Here is a 5,968-nt window from a genome sequence, read left to right as displayed (position 1 = left end):
ACCATCATCAAGTAATACTGAAGTAGGCATTGGCCATTTCCCTCAGTTGAAGTCAATCCCTCTCTAACTGAATTTGCAATTGAAAAAGAGATTTTGAAAGCCATTAGTCTCCTCTGATATGGCAAATTCCCAGGTGCTGATTCCATTCAAACAGATCTATAAAGCAAGGGGATACACTAATCATACAAAAGCTGACTAAATTTTCTGAGTTATATGGCAAGAGGAGGTTACCCAAGGAGTTCAAGGATGCCAATATTGTTTATCTTTATTGCTGGCAAGATTCTTGCCAGAGTCCTCCTTAATAAGCTGATCCTTCACCTTCAAGATAGTCATCTACCTGAGGGCCAGTGTGGTTTCAAATAGAACCAAGGAATGGTCAGTATGGTGTTTGCTGCCCAACAACTCCAGGAGAAATGCCACTAACAAGAGATTTGTACATGATGTATGTCAGTTTAACCAAGGCCTTTGATCCTGTCAGTCATAAGGTTTTGTGAAAGATGATGGCAAAGTTTGGTTGCTTGGAGAAGTTCATCAGTATTAAATGTCAGTTTCATGACAATATGGATAAGAAATGAAATTCCCAGCTTTCCTAGTCACCAGGGAAGCAAAACAGGACGTTGTGCTTGCTCCCATACTTTTTATTTTATTTTATTTGTTTTATTTTTAATTTATACAAAACAAGAAACATTTCCATAACAGTAGAATTTTTTTAAAAAGATGATTGTAAATGAAATAACCTCTTCCTTTTTAAACATTTTTTATTAAAGTTTTTTTTATTTTCAAAACATGCATAATTTTCAACATTCATCCTTGCAAAACCTTGTGTTCCAAATTCTTTTTCTCTACCTTTCTCCCACCCTTCTCCTAGACAGCAGATAATCCAATATATTTCAAACATGTGCAACTCTTCTATACATACTTCCACAATTATCATGCTGCACAAGAATAATTAGATCAAAAAGGAATAAAAGAAAAAGAAAAAAACTGCAAACAGACAACAACAAAAGTGAAAATACCATATTGTGATCCACACTCAGTCCCCACAGTCCTCTCTCTGGGCACAAATGGCTCTCTTCATCATAAGACCATTGGAACTGGCCTGAATCATTTCACTGTTGAAAAGAGCCACATTCGTTGGAACTGATCATTATATAATTTTGCTGTTGCTATGTACAATGTTCTCCTGGTTCATCTTGCTTCACTTAGATCAGTTCATGTAAGTCTCTCCAGGCCTCTCTAAAATCATCCTGCTCATCATTTCTTATAGAACAATTATATTCCATAACTTATAACATAACATACATCACATAACATAACTTATTTAGCCATTCTCGAATTGAAGGACATCCATTCATTTTCCAGTTCCTTGCCACTACAAAAAGAGCTGCTACAAATATTTTTGCACATAATGGTTCCTTTTCCCCTTTTTATGATTTCTTTGGAATACAGGCCCAGTAGAATCATTGATGGCTCAAAGGATATGCACAGTTTGATAACTCTTTGAACATAGTTTTATTATTGCTCTCCAGAATGGTTGAATCAGTTCATAATTCCACCAACAATGTATTAGTGTCCCAATTTTCCCACATCTCTCCCAAAATGTTATCATTATCTTTTCCTGTCACTTTGCCAATCTTAGAGCTGTGAAGTGGTACATAAGAGTTGTTTTAGTTTGTATTTTTCTGATCAATAGTGATTTAGAACATTTTTTCATATGATGCAAAAGGTACCATGTTTTTTAGCTGGATGTCTTCAGTAGTGGTGTTGGATACCTTCAACAAAGATGAAACAACGTCAAGGTCAGCTATTATACCAAAAGTAAGGTATTTAACATGAAAAGGATACAAACCAAGACTATAGTGGTACATCTCTGGCTGTATCAAAAAGTAAAACTCTCCCTCCTTGTTAAGATCTTTACATATTAGAAATTTATTTCCCCATTCCTTATAGAAGCTGATTTTGGACTTTACTGAAAGTTGGTAGAATGGGGTATTATTTTGTTTTAATTAGGTTATGTGTGCCTACATGAGTCTGTCCAAATGTTACTTTAGCAAGGAAGGCAAGAACAGATAGTTCTATAATCGACTCCCACCCTTCTCCCAGAGTGGCTTTGATTCCCCAAGGAAGGGAAGCAGAAAGATGTAGCCAGATGCTTGGTTAATCTGACATAGGGAGTCCTGGGCTAGATTATTTAAATTGTCTAGGGGAAGCAATATTTAGCTTCAAGCTACACTCTTGATCACTATCCCCAAGCTATATGTCTATGGTTTGATTCTTTCCCCATCTCCTGCCAATTCCACTGGTCTGAACTCTGAGATACCACTACACACCTCTCAGATTGGCTAGAATGACAGGGAAAGATAATGCGGAATGTTGGAGGGGATGTGGGAAAACAGGGACACTGATGCATTGTTGGTGGAATTGTGAACACATCCAGCCATTCTGGAGAGCAATTTGGAACTATGCTCAAAAAGTTATCAAACTGTGCATACCCTTTGATCCAGCAGTGTTTCTACTGGGCTTATACCCCAAAGAGATACTAAAGAAGGGAAAGGGACCTGTATGTGCCAAAATGTTTGTGGCAGCCCTGTTTGTAGTGGCTAGAAGCTGGAAAATGAATGGATGCCATTAATTGGAGAATGGTTGAGTAAATTGTGTTATATGAACATTGTGGAATATTATTGTTCTGTAAGAAATGACCAAATACAGAGAGGACTGGCGAGACTTACATGAACTGATGCTAAGTGAAATGAGCAGAACCAGGAGATCATTATATACCTCAACAATGATACTGTTTGAGGATGTATTCTGATGGAAGTGGATCTTTTCAATAAAGAGTGCTAATTCAGTTTCAATTGATCAAGGATGGACAGAAGCAGCTACATCCAAAGAAAGAACACTGGGAAATGAATATAAACTGCTTGCATTTTTGTTTTTCTTCCTGGGTTATTTATACCTTTTGAATCCAATTCTCCCTGTGCAACAAGAGAACTGTTCGGTTCTGCACACATATATTGTATCTAGGATATACTGTAACCTATTTAACATGTAAAGGACTGCTTGCCATCTGTGGGAGGGGGTGAAGGGAGAGAGGGGAAAAATCGGAGCAGAAGTGAGTGCAAGGGATAATGTTGTAAAAAAAAAAATACCCTGGCATGGGTTCTGTCAATAAAAAGTTATTAAAAAAAAAAAACAAAACAATTCCACTGGTTTGGGGGATATAATTTTAAAGTTCAAGCAAAGCTCCTGATAACTGTTCCTTAATGAGGACAGGAAGATCCAAAGTTCTATATCTAAGACTTGACTTCCTTCCAATTAAATACTGGTTCTACAATGAAAACACATAGCATATAGCAAATGAACCTGTTTATTCAAGTCAATAGCAAAACAGAAATCAAAGAAAGCATAATATCCAAATATACATATACTAGACAATATAAAGAGTAGATAATCTCTCCCTTTAGAAGAAGGATAACTCAGCCAAGAGAGAGATCTCATACAATTATTTGTGCGATCTCACACAAGAGAAAATTACTCAAAATCTCCAGTATAGCAAGCTAAGAATAAGGACATGATTGAAGTTCTAATTCCTTTACATATTGGTTTCCTTTGAAGTTGAGAATCTGTAATGACAGTTCATTTCTCTCAGATCTTTCTTCTCCCTAGCTTTCTTTCCTTCCTTCCTTCCTTCTTTTTTTCCTTCCTTCCTTTCTTATTAAGACTTTTTATTTACAAAACGTATGCATGAGTCATTTTTCAACATTGACCCTTGCAAAACCTTCTGTTCCAAATTTTTCCCTCTTTCTCCCGACCCCTTCCCCTAGATGGCAGGTAATCCAATACATTAAATATGTTCAAAATTTATGTTAAATCCAATTATCTTGCTGCACAAGAAAAATCAGATCAAGAAGGAAGGAAAAAAAAAACTGAGAAAGAAAACAAAATGCAAGCAAATAACAACAGAGTAAGAATGCTATGTTGTGGTCCACACTCAGTTCCCATGGTCCTCTCTCTAGGTGTAGATGGCTCTTTTCATCATTGAACAAGTGGAACTGGTTTGAATCATCTCATTATTGAAGAGAGCCACATCATTGTATAGCCCTGTTGTTGTTATTTCTGCATCAGTTTCACTTAGTATCAGTTCATATAAGTCTCTCTAGGCTTCTCTGAAATCATCCTACTGGTCATTTCTTACAGAACAATAATATTCCATAACATTCATATACCATAATTTATTCAGCCATTCTCCACTTGATGGGCATCCATTCAGTTTCCAGTTTCTAGCCACTACAAAAAGGACTGCCATAAACATTTCTGCACATGTGGGTCCCTTTTCCTCCTTTAAGACCTCTTTGGGATATAAGCCCAGTAGAAACACTGCTGGATCAAAGGGTATGCACAGTTTAATAACTTTTTGAGCATAATCTCAAATTGCTCTCCAGAATAATTGGATCCATTCACAATTCCACCATCAATGCATCAGTGTCCCAGTTTTCCCACATCTCCTTCAACATGCATCATTATCTTTTCCTGTAATCTTAGCCAATCTGAGAGGTGTGTAGTTGTATCTCAGAATTGTCTTAATTTGCATTTCTCTAATCAATAGTGATTTGGAGCACCTTTTCATATGACTACAAATAGTGAAACCATCTCTTTTTTCATTTCTTTTAGCACAATAATACTCCATCAAAATCAAATGTCACAACTTATTCCGCCATCTCCCAGTTGATAAGTATTCCCTCAATTTCTAATTCTTTGCTTCCACAAAAGAGCTGCTATAAATATTTTTGTACATATGGATCCTTTTCACTTTTCTTTGCTCTTTTTGGGCTATAGATGTACTAGTGTTATTGCTAGATCAAAGGGTATGCACAGTTTGATACCCTTTAGATGTAGTTCCAGATTGTTCTTCAGAATGGTTGAATCAGTTCACTACTTCATTAACAATACATTAAAGTATTTATTCTCCCTTATTTCCCTCAACATTTTTCATGTCTGATAGGTGAGAAGTGGTACTTCAGAGTTGTTTTGATTTGTTTTTCTTTAATCAATCATGATTTACAGCACTTTTATATGACTATAGATAACTTTGACTTCTGAAAACTACCTGTTCATATCCTTTGACCATTTATCAATTGAGGAATGTCTCTTCTATAAATTTGACTCTGTTCTCTATATATTTGAGAAATGATGCCCTTATTAGAGAAAATTGCTATAAAGTTTTAAGATATTACTTCATTGTCTATAGAACTTTTTAGCAAAATATAGTTTCCTGATTATTTCTTTAAATAGTCTAATTTTATTATTGTTTTTTCTGAGATCATGATTGCCATCCCTACCTTTTTCATTTCAATTAAAGCATAAAAGGCTCCACTCTAGCATTTCATTTCAAAACTGGATGTTTTGAAATGAAATGCTAGAGTGGAGCCTTTTATGCTTAAAGGTTTGTCTTGCTTTGACCCCTACAAACTGTTAAGTCATTAGAGTTGATAGAGACAATAATTATCTAATTTAGCATGGTTCAGTATCCTTGATCTAATCTTACAAGGAGATGTTTTGGGCCAGAACCTGAAACAAGGTACTAAGTAGAACTAATTGATACAATGCTTGTGTTCACACCTTTACTCATTGGAGTTCATACATTTGGGAGATTTCAGGGTTTAGTATGAGATATCCGAATTCACACCTCCCTTGAAGCTCTTAGGGCCAGAGAGCACTATGGGAGAAAACACATAATCCCGCTCTCTGATATATAAGAAGAAAGCAGAGGCCCAATTAGGAGAGTTCAACTGAATTAGATTGGAGAGGAGCACTTTGGTGCAGACACAGAACACTCTGAGAGATTGAGAACTAGAAGCCCTCTCTCGGAGGCAAGACAGATTCAACTTGGAGCTGAATTGGAGGCTGAAGAAAGAAGAGGCAGAAGCAAAGGACAAAGCTGCAGGAGTTCAGCTAAATTAGATTGGAG

The sequence above is a fragment of the Antechinus flavipes genome, chromosome 4, assembly GCF_016432865.1.
Source record: "Antechinus flavipes isolate AdamAnt ecotype Samford, QLD, Australia chromosome 4, AdamAnt_v2, whole genome shotgun sequence".
NCBI lineage: Eukaryota > Metazoa > Chordata > Mammalia > Dasyuromorphia > Dasyuridae > Antechinus > Antechinus flavipes.
Note: the sequence above shows the minus strand (reverse complement) of the source record.